The sequence below is a fragment of the Scyliorhinus canicula genome, chromosome 11 (genome assembly GCF_902713615.1).
Source record: "Scyliorhinus canicula chromosome 11, sScyCan1.1, whole genome shotgun sequence".
In the NCBI taxonomy this organism is placed as follows: domain Eukaryota; kingdom Metazoa; phylum Chordata; class Chondrichthyes; order Carcharhiniformes; family Scyliorhinidae; genus Scyliorhinus; species Scyliorhinus canicula.
In genome coordinates, this window is record NC_052156.1 from 115,363,114 (window position 1) to 115,375,378 (window position 12,265).

Here is a 12,265-nt window from a genome sequence, read left to right on the forward strand (position 1 = left end):
CCATACTGTTTAATAAGAGGATGTCCTTTACGCCGACGACTACGGTCACAGTCCCAGGGGGACGATACGTCATGGTCAGCGGTGTCCTGGAAGAGACTCCAGTGGTGCTTGTGAATGTGCACGGCCATAACTGGGACAACACAGGTCTTATCAAAAAGACCATGGCAGAAATCCCCGACATAGACTCCCACCTACTCAACTTGGGGGAATATTTCAACTGTGCACAGCACCCACGCACGGACAAATCCAGCCCCAAATCAGGGAAATAGTCGCGAGGGCAGGGGAGCTGAAAGCCTTTTTGGAGCAGAAGGGGGGACTGAACCCATGAAGATTGATATACCCGAGGGAAGAGTTTCCTTCTTCTTTCAAGTCCACAAAATATATTCCTGCATCAAATTCTTTGTAGTTGGGAAATTGGTATTTCCAGGAATGGTAGGGGTGGAATACTCCATAATAGTGATCTCCAACCACGCATCACACCTTGTGGGTTTGAGGTTGGAGACAGGTCAGGCTCAGCCCCCCCCCCCCCCCCCCCACCCCCTCCTCTCCCCCCCCCCCCCCCCCCCCAACCCACTGAAGGCTGGACATAGCCCTCCTCAACAACAAGGCATTCTGTGAAGGAATATGACATTCCATCAACAGGTAGGTAATCTGCAACCAGAACGGGGATGTATCACCCTCCACATTCTGCAAGGCTCTGAAGGCGGTGATAAGGGGGAAATAATAGCATATAGACCACTTAGGGACAGGAAGGGGAGGGTGGCTTGGCAAGGTGTGGTGATCTCTACCACTGTATATTTGAGTGTGCGTGCATTAGGGGATGTATGACAATACCTGTGTTACAGGTTTGCTGGTAAGCCCCTGCCGGCTAGCTCCGCCCCCAGGGAGCAGTATAAATATGCATGAGTTTCACTGAGATGCCATTCTACAGCTGCAGCCAGAGGAATAGCATCTCACTGTAATAAAGCCTCTCTTGTTCCTTATTGAGTCTTTTGTGTGCAATTGTTAGCGCCACACAAGGACTGATTGATTCCATATTGGAGATGGATCGGCAGTACTGCACAGCCCCGACTGTGGAACTACTGCTGGAGAGGAGAAAATTACAAATGGAATTTGACCTGCTCTCCACTCGGAAAGTGGTACACCAACTCCATCAGTCACGGGGGGGGGGGGGGGGACCTTCTAAGATCATAGAGACAAGGCCAGTCACCTGCTGGCTCACCAGCTGAGGAAGCAGGCACGGGAAAAGTACAGGTGAAAGATCAAAATGGGAGTTTAGTCACGGAGCCGAGCAAGGTCAATGAGGCCTTTGCTACTTACTACTGAGAGCTGTACACCTTAGCCCCTGGAAAGGGACGCAGAGATGAGACAGTTTCTCGATGGACTGGACATGCCAGTTATAGGGGAGGAACGAAAGCAGGGACTGGAAGCACCTCTAGATCTGGGAGAAACCATGGAGGGCATTAACTTCATGCAGGCCGGGAAGGCATCGGGTCCAGACGGATTTCGGATGGACTTCTAAAAAAGGTTAATAGCAGCACTGGCCCCGCACCTGCGAAGATGTTTAATGATTCGCTATCGATGGGGTCCCTGCCGCCCATGCTGGCACAGGCCTCGATATCACTGCCCCTTAAAAAAGACAAAGACCCAATGGAGTGTGAGTCATACAGACCCTCTCACTCCTAACCACTGATGCCAAAGCCCTGGCGAAGACCCTGGCGAGGGATGCCAGAGATAGTCGTGGAAGATCTGCTCAGTGCAGGAACACACATACACACACCAGGGCGCTCAGTACAGGAACACACATACACACAGGCAGGGCCGGCTCAAGGTACCGGCAACTCGGGCAGTCGCCCGGGGCGCCATGTGCTAGGGGGTGTCATCAAGGTGCGGGTCCCGCGCATGCGCAGTTGGGCCGGTGCCAACCAGCGCATGCGCGGTGGCCGCCCTCCCTCAGGCCGCCCCGCACAAACATGGCAGATGGATCCAGGCTCGCCGGTGGTCACAACACCCCCCCCCCTCGGGCCCCCTCCGCCCCTCCCCCCTCCGCCCCCCCCCTCCACCCCCCCCCCCTCCCCCCCCCCCCCCCCCCGCGCCCCACCTCCCCCCCTCCGGCCCCCCCGAACCACCAGTAGTTCCACAGTCAGGGCTGTGCAGTACTGCCTCCCCCCCTCCGGCCCCCCCCCCGCCCCCCGCGCCGGCCCCGCCCCCCCGGCACCGCCCCTGCCCCCCCCCAGCACCGCCCCCCCCCCTGGCCCCGCACCCCTCAGTGCAGGAACACACACACACACAGGCTGCTCGGTGTGGGAACACAGGCACACACACATACAGGCTGCTCGGTGTGGGAACACAGGCACACACACATACAGGCTGCTCGGTGCGGGAACACAGGCACACACACATACAGGCTGCTCGGTGTGGGAACACAGGCACACACACATACAGGCTGCTCGGTGCGGGAACACACACACACACAGGCTGCTCGGTGTGGGAACACAGGCACACACACATACAGGCTGCTCGGTGTGGGAACACAGGCACACACACATACAGGCTGCTCGGTGCGGGAACACACACACACACAGGCTGCTCGGTGTGCGAACACAGGCACACACACACACAGGCTGCTCGGTGTGCGAACACAGGCACACACACACACAGGCTGCTCGGTGCAGGAACACACATACACACACCAGGGCGCTCAGTGCAGGAACACACACACACACACACACACGCACACAGGCTGCTCGGTGTAGGAACACACATACACACACCAGGGCGCTCAGTGCAGGAATACACACACACACACACACACACAGGCTGCTCGGTGTGGAAACACACACACACACAGGCTGCTCGGTGCAGGAACACACACACACACACAGGCTGCTCGGTGCAGGAACACACATACACACACCAGCGCGCTCAGTGCAGGAACACACACACACACACACAGGCTGCTCGGTGCAGGAACACACACACACACACACACACACAGGCTGCTCGGTGCAGGAACACACACACACACACAGGCTGCTCGGTGCAGGAGCACAGGCACACACACAGGCTGCTCGGTGCGGGAGCACAGGCACGCACACACACACAGGCTGCTCGGTGCAGGAGCACAGGCACACACACACAGGCTGCTCAGTGCAGGAACACACACACACACACACAGGCTGCTTGGTGCAGGAACACACATACACACACCAGGGCGCTCAGTGCATGAACACACGTACACACAGGCTGCTCGGTGCAGGAACACACACACACACAGGCTGCTCGGTGCAGGAACACACACACACACAGGCTGCTCGGTGCAGGAGCACAGGCACGCACACACACACAGGCTGCTCGGTGCAGGAGCACAGGCACGCACACACACACAGGCTGCTCGGTGCAGGAGCACAGGCACACACACAGGCTGCTCGGTGCGGGAGCACAGGCACACACACAGGCTGCTCGGTGCAGGAGCACAGGCACGCACACAGGCTGCTCGGTGTGGGAACACAGGCACACACACACACAGGCTGCTCGGTGCGGGAGCACAGGCACACACACACACAGGCTGCTCGGTGCAGGAGCACAGGCACGCACACAGGCTGCTCGGTGTGGGAACACAGGCACGCACACACAGGCTGCTCGGTGTGGGAACACAGGCACACACACACAGGCTGCTCTGTGCAGGAGCACAGGCACACACACAGGCTGCTCTGTGCAGGAGCACAGGCACACACACAGGCTGCTCGGTGCAGGAGCACAGGCACACACACAGGCTGCTCGGTGCGGGAGCACAGGCACCCACACACACAGGCTGCTCGGTGCAGGAGCACAGGCACCCACACACACAGGCTGCTCGGTGCAGGAGCACAGGCACACACAGGCTGCTCGGTGCAGGAGCACAGGCACACACACAGGCTGCTCGGTGCAGGAGCACACACACACACAGGCTGCTCGGTGCAGGAGCACAGGCACGCACACAGGCTGCTCGGTGCAGGAGCACACACACACACACACACAGGCTGCTCGGTGCAGGAGCACACACACACACACACACAGGCTGCTCGGTGCGGGAGCACAGGCACACACACACACAGGCTGCTCGGTGCGGGAACACAGGCACACACACAGGCTGCTCGGTGCAGCAGCACAGGCACACACACAGGCTGCTCGGTGTGGGAGCACAGGCACCCACACACACAGGCTGCTCGGTGCGGGAGCACAGGCACCCACACACACAGGCTGCTCGGTGCGGGAGCACAGGCACCCACACACACAGGCTGCTCGGTGCGGGAGCACAGGCACCCACACACACAGGCTGCTCGGTGCAGGAGCACAGGCACACACACAGGCTGCTCGGTGCAGCAGCACAGGCACACACACAGGCTGCTCGGTGCAGGAGCACAGACACACACACACAGGCTGCTCGGTGCGGGAGCACAGGCACACACAGGCTGCTCGGTGCGGGAGCACAGGCACGCACACACAGGCTTCTCGATGTGGTGAATGTATAACATAAATTCACACTGAATATCACTGTGTCCCTGTGGGCTCCATCTGTGAGCCGTTGCACGGCTCTGCCCACAGGGGGAGGTGAGGAGCATGTACAGGGCTCCGCCCGTGGCTCCGCCCATGGCTCCACCCACAACCGGAAGTATAAAGTGCTGCGGTCTTGCGAGCCTGCCTTCAGTTCAGCTAGTCGCAGGCAGGCTCAGTTGTAAGTCGATTAAAGCCACAGTTTACTTCAACTCGTGTCTCTGAGTGAATTATTGGTCGCATCACTCGATATGGGAGCACACACACACACACACACACACACAGGCTGCTCGGTGCGGGAACACACACAGACTGCTCGGCGAGGCAACACACACACACACACACAGGCTGCTCGGTGTGAGAGGACACACACACACAGGCTGCTCATTGTGGAAACACACACACACAGGCTGCTCGGTGTGGAAAAACACACACACAGGCTGCTCAGTGCAGGAACAGACACACACAGGCTACTCGGTGTGGAAACACACACACACAGACTGCTCGGTGCAGGAACACACACACACAGAGGCTGCTCATTGCGGAAACACACACACACAGGCTGCTCGGTGTGGAAACACACACACACACGCTGCTCAGTGTAGGAACACACACACACAGGCTGCTTAGTGCAGGAACACACACACAGGCTGCTCCGTGCAGGAACAGACACACACAGGCTACTCGGTGTGGAAACACACACACACAGACTGCTCGGTGCAGGAACACACACACAGGCTGCTCCGTGCAGGAACATATACACACACACACAGACTGCTCGGTGCAGGAACACACACACACACAGGCTGCTCATTGCGGAAACACACACACACAGGCTGCTCGGTGTGGAAACACACACACACAGGCTGCTCGGTGCAGGAACACACACACAGGCTGCTCATTGTGGAAACACACACACACAGGCTGCTCGGTGTGGAAACACACACACACAGGCTGCTCGGTGCAGGAACACACACACAGGCTGCTCAGTGTAGGAACACACACACACACAGGCTGCTTAGTGCAGGAACACACACACACAGGCTGCTTAGTGCAGGAACACACACACACAGGCTGCTTGGTGCAGGAACACACACACAGGCTGCTCGGTGTGGAAACACACACACACAGGCTGCTCGGTACAGGAGCACACACACACACACAGGCTGCTCAGTGCAGGAACACACACACAGGCTGCTCGGTGTGGAAACACACACACACAGGCTGCTCGGTACAGGAGCACACACACACACACACACACACAGGCTGCTCAGTGCAGGAACACACACACACACACAGGCTGCTTGGTGCAGGAACTCACACACACAGGCTGCTCGGTGTGGAAACACACACACACACAGGCTGCTCGGTGCAGGAACACACACACACACACAGGCTGCTTGGTGCAGGAACTCACACACACAGGCTGCTCGGTGTGGAAACACACACACAAGCTGCTCGGTGCAGGAACACACACACACACAGGCTGCTTGGTGCAGGAACTCACACACACAGGCTGCTCGGTGTGGAAACACACACACACAGGCTGCTCGGTGTGGAAACACACACACACAGGCTGCTCGGTGCAGGAACACACACACATACAGGCTGCTCAGTCCAGGAACACACACACAGGCTGCTCGGTGCAGGAACACACACACACACACACACACAGGCTGCTCAGAGTGGGAACACACACACAGGCTGCTCGTTGCAGGAACACACACACACATACACAGGCTGCTCGGTGCAGGCACACACAAACCGTCTCATCCCATCCTCCCTCAAAAAAAACCTTTCCACACACCGACTAGAAGAGGAGGAAGATCCAGGCTGAAAGGCAACCTGCTTCCCACTCCAGTCTTTGTATGAATTCTGCCAGGGCCATCTCGACCAGTGTGCACCACAAGAGGGGAATGCAAGGTCTGTGCTGGTTAAACCCAACTCCTTAGCTCGGTCCTGGTTTTCTTCATATAAGTCACTTAAACCTGGATGTCTTATCCATAGAATCCTTACATGCAGGAGAAGGTCATTCAGTCCAGTCTGCACCGACCATCTGAAAGAGCAACGTACCTAAGCCCACTTCCCCACCCTCGCCTGGTTACCCTGGTGTATTGATCATGGTCAATTCACAGTTTGTCCCCACTATAATTATGATTCCCAATTCTGGGCACCCAAAGGATGTGAGGGAGAGGGTTAAGAGGGTGAGATTATGGACCTGGAAACAGGAGAAGCGCCAATGTCTACCTTTTCTCTCTCCCTGTCTCTGTGCTCCACTACAGTATAAAAAAGATGCATAGATCAAGTCATCAGTGCAATATAGAGTGCAATTAAGCAGATTTTGCTAATCCATGAACAAAAATAATGCATCTCAAAGTGGTGCGCAGACAATGATCTAGTATTGAATGTATCCTGTTCTTACAGTATCCAACTGTACACAAAGAACTAGGAATAACAGATAAGATCTGGACCGGTGATTTGTTTTTGCTCTGGTAATGCTGGGAGAAATCCATGCATTTTATTAATAATGGAACACTAGATCTGTTAGACAGAAAGATCTCAAGCTTGAAAACGCAATCAAAATGTACCGATTGCATCAATTATCCAAAAGTCAGTATAATTACATTTTACTCCGAGAAAAGGGCGTGAAAACGAACCTTGAGGTAGAATGTGTTAAGGCAGTGTTGCAGATGAAAAAGATGTGCGTTGCAGATGGCAGCCATCTTGCACATGCGCATTCTAATCCTACACATGCTCACTTCTCAAAAAGATGCGAGACGGATGAAGACCGATTTGCGCATGCGCGAAGACATTTTGTGCGTGGTGACGTAAAAGTGGTGATGTGTGGAAGGTGTAGAAACGCCCACCCTCAGAAAAAAGTCCAGCTCAAGGAAACATTTACTCACAATATGGCATACACAACCACTTCGCTGCTCAGTGTAGATTCACTCTCAAATTTAAATATTCAAATTTAAATTCAAAACAGATTAATGTTAGAAGTGTGGACACAAAGGAAGAAGGTTTTCAAGAAAACTTTTCCAATGATTTAGATGCTTACTCTTTGGAAGACTCATTCTTCGTAGTCATCGTTGAGAAGTATGATGGAACCACAGAAGTCTCCTCTCAAGATAGCTCACTCTATCAACACTGATACGGAATGGAACACAGTACTTCAAGTTAATAATTCTCCAATCAATTTTAAGCTTGATACTGGTAATTCTGCAAATTTGCTCAATAGGCTTGACTTCTCAAAGCTGAAGCAAACTCCGAAGGTCAATAAATCGACTTGTCAATTGCGAGACTACAATGACAATGCCAACACCTCAGTGGGATCTTGCTAATTGTTAGTTACCAATTATGACACAGCGATATCTGTAAGATTTGAAATTGTTGATTCAGACAAATCTTCAGTCTTAGGTGCACAACCCTGCAAGGATCTACACCGAATTCAGAGGATTCATCTCAACCACCGATTCAAGACGCCATTCAAGGGATTCTGGATCATTTTCTTGATGTCTCGAAGGCATGGGTATTCTTCCCTACCGATACAAAATTCAATTATGCCCAGATGCCAAACCTGTGGTAGACCCGCCGAGAAGCGTTCCTGCACCACTTTGAGAGAGATTGAAGCTTGAATTTGCCAGATTACAAAATGAAGGCATTATATCAAGAATCACAGAACCGACTGATTGGGTCAGTTCATGGTTTGTGTAAAGAAACCTTCTGGTGATTTGAGGATATGCATCGACCCTAAGAATATTAAGAGACAGCACTTTCCCAAACCAAAGAGAGAAAAAAAATCACTAGCGAAATGGCTAACGCTAAAATGTTTTCCAAACTGGATGCCTCCAGAGGATTTTGGCAAATGCAGCTAGACAAATTCAGTAGAAAGTTATGTACTTTCAACACGCCTTTGGTAGGTACTGTTTTTACAGGGTGACATTTGGAATTATCTCGCCATCAGAGATTTCTCATCGTGTGATGGAACAGATAATTGAAGGTATTAAAGGTGTACGCGTGTATGTGGATGATATAATCGTATGGTCATCTACAAGAGAAGAATACAATTCAAGATTATTATGTATTTCAAAGAGTACATAAATTTGGTTTGAAACGGAATAGAACCAAATGTAGTTTTGGTATATCGACTCTGAAGTTCCTTGGAGACCAGATTTCAGAACACGGTGTGTGACCTGACAACGACAAGATTAGCCATACCACGAATAAAAATCCCAGAGGACAAAAAGGCCATTTTAAGGTTTTTAGGTGTTGTGACTTTTCTAGGAAAGTTCATTCCTAACCTTTCGTCCAGAACTACTGCTCTCAGAAATCTCATCAAGAAGTCTACCACATTTGATTGGACTGATAATCATCAAAAGGAATGGCTCGATTTAAAGTCTCAACTGACGACTGCACCTCTTCTTTCATTCCTTGACCAGACAGAGAAACAAAGATATCGACTGATGTGAGTCAGAGCGGAATAGGAGCAGTTTTGTAAGAGCAAGATGACAATTCGTTATGGTTACAAGTTGCCTATGATTCCAGAGCAATGACAGCAACTGAACAAGGGTATGCACAAATTGAGAAGCAATGCTTGGGTTTACTGGCAGGTGTTTTAAAGTTTCATGATTATGTTTATGGTCTTCCCACCTTTACAATTGAAACTGACCACAGACCATTTGTCCATATCATACAAAATGATCCAAATGATATGACACCAAGATTACAGATGACCTTGATGAAGCTTCGTAGATACGACTTCAGATCTATATATATTCCAGGCAAGGACTTGATAATTGCTGATGTTTTATCATGTTCAATTAAATCAGAAGAAGAAACTCATGAATTTATACAGCACATAGAAGCTCAAGTGCAACTTTGAACTGAAACTCTTCCTGCTTCAGATGTGAAACTGAACCTCATACGTGAAGAAACCAAGAAGGATTCAATGCTTCAAAGAATCATAGACCATCTCAACAATGGTTGGCCAAAAGTGCATTGCTCCAAGTTCAGGAATATACAAACAGAATTAACAGTTGTAGATGGATTGTTACTTCGACTTGATCAGATAGTAATACCTTTGTCTCTCTTACCCATGATACTCAACCAGATACATGAAGGTCACCTTGGCATTGAAAAGTGCAAGAGAAGAGCAAGACAAGCTGTGTATTGGCCAGCTATCAATCGAGGCATCACTGATATGGTACTTGGATGCAAAAGATGAAAGAAATTTCAACAGCACAATGCAAGGAAGAACTTCAACAGCATGCATTGGAGATGGTTGAAAGTAGGGATTGATTTGTTTCATTGAAATGGTTGTGATTATGCATTAATAATAGAGTACTTTCCGAATTATCCAGAAGTTATCAAGTTGTCAGATCTCACATCCAGATCTGTTAAAAAAAATGACAAAGGAAATTTTTGCCAGACATGGTATTCCACTGTCATGTCTGACAACGGGCCATGCTTTGATAGTCATGAATGGGCTGAATTCTCTCGCGAATACAACTTCGCACACATCACTTTAAGTCCGCATTACCCTCAATCAAATGATAAAGTTGAGAAAGGAGTTCATATCATGAAACAACTTCTTTACAAAGCTTTTGATTTTCATGCAGACGTGAATCTTGCATTACTCAACTACAGAGCAACTCCGCTTGCCACGGGTTTATCACCAAGCACAATCGTTGATGAACAGGGAATTAACGACTACTCTACCGTTCATTACACTACCTGATCCAGATCATCTACCTGTAATAAAAAGATGCAACATCAACGGGATAAACAACGACTGCACTATGATCGACATGCAAATACACTGGAAACACTGCTTCCAGGTGACACGGTCAGGATCAAAATACCTGATGGAGGTTGGTCAGCCCCTGCAAAGGTTATTTGACAAGCAGCACCACGCTCCTATGACATTCAAACAGCTGATGGATCAATTGTTCTACGCAATCGACGAGTACTTTTGAAACTCAAACAACGCAATAACATCTTTCCATATTTACAATTCCATGAAAGTATTTTCAACGGTACAATGACATCTTCCAAAGTTCATGCAGATTCACAGAGGACAGTAAAAACCTCTGAGTCTCCTCTTTGTGGTTTAAGAAGGTCAACTAGGAAAAAAAGGAAACCGGACACTCAATTTGTGAATTGTACCTGTTGAACATTTTTGTTATTGATTTTTCACCACGTGGCAAAGTCATATACATATAATGTATTGTATTAATATTATACATTTTTTCCTTTTGTAAATAGGAAAGAAATGTTAAAAATAGGGGGATGTAATGTTATGTATATAGTCAGGTTAGTGAATGGTTAATTATTACATCTCTGTGTAATTCAAACACTAGAGGGCACCACTACTTCTCTGTATATAAATCAGACCTCAGGGAATGTTGGGTAGTGTTAGTGAAGGAGAAAGCAAAAGAACAGCACTAGGAGAAGATTAGGTTGGATAGAATTAACACGAGGTTAGATCATAGTATTATTAGTGACTATTTAGATTATTGATAACTGCTATACAGATTCAATATTACTTTATTATTAACATAGCTCAGTAGAGTGTGTGAACTTCATTTAATTAATCGTTATACAATAAATTAGTTTTGTTTCAATCTAATGACTGGTGGATTCTTTGTCATCAACACAACGGACCTTTCTGGAAGAAGAGACAAAGAACACAATATATTACTACCAAGGGTAACATAACAGTTAAGACTTGTTTAATAATATATTCTAGCATGTTCCCAATAACTTATGTCAGGTTGTATGATCTACACTTCCCTGTTTCTCTCTCTCTTTCTTGATTAGTGTTAGATTTGCCAACTTCTCATCTAGTACATTCTAGAATCTGGGAAATTGTGGAAAATCGTAACCAGCTCATCCACTATCTCTGCATCCATTATTCAAGTCCCTGGGGATTTGTCAATTTTTTGGGCTCTTAATTTGCCGCAGGACTATTTGTAAACGGAGTACATGTTGCACAAAGCAGGGGTACATTTCACGCTTCATGCTGACCAATAATCTCGGAGTGGTTAAGAAAATAAAGTGAGGTGGGAAACTATGTAATCCCTCCCACTCCTCAAACCTTGCAGAATCTGCAAGAGTTCCTTCGGATCATTGCAAAGCAAAGGGGAATTTGGCTGGTCCTGTTACAGCAAGCAATCTTTCTCCCTTCCAGACTTTGCTTTCTTCCTGCGATAGTTACCGCAGTGATTTGCACTATCCTCTGGTTACATGCTTCTTTCTACGCTTGCTTTTCACACCCTTGAATCGACATGTGGTCTCTTAAAATAAAATTCACTTCTCTCGCAACTTCTTCAAACTTTTCATCAGCTTGGCAACTATAATTGCTGCAAGCCAACAGTAACCGAATCAAATTCTTCGGGGATGGGTTTCCAAATTGGGGATAGGAACCCTTTGCCCAGATAATATAAAACGCCTTGACTAAACCAGAGGTTACGTTTGCTGCTCATATAGGAGAGGTTGGTTAGCTCAGTTGGCTGGTTCGTGATACAGAGCAATGCTAACAGTGGAGGTACAATTCCCGTACCAGCTGAGGTTTCCATAAAGTCTACTCAACCTTATCCCTCGCCTGAGGTGTGGTGACCCTCAGGTTAAACATCACAAATCAGTTCTCTCTGTCTCAATGGGGAGAGCAGCCTATGGTCCTCTGGGACTATGGCAACTTTCATTACTGGTGTCGGATGTTCCCAGGAGC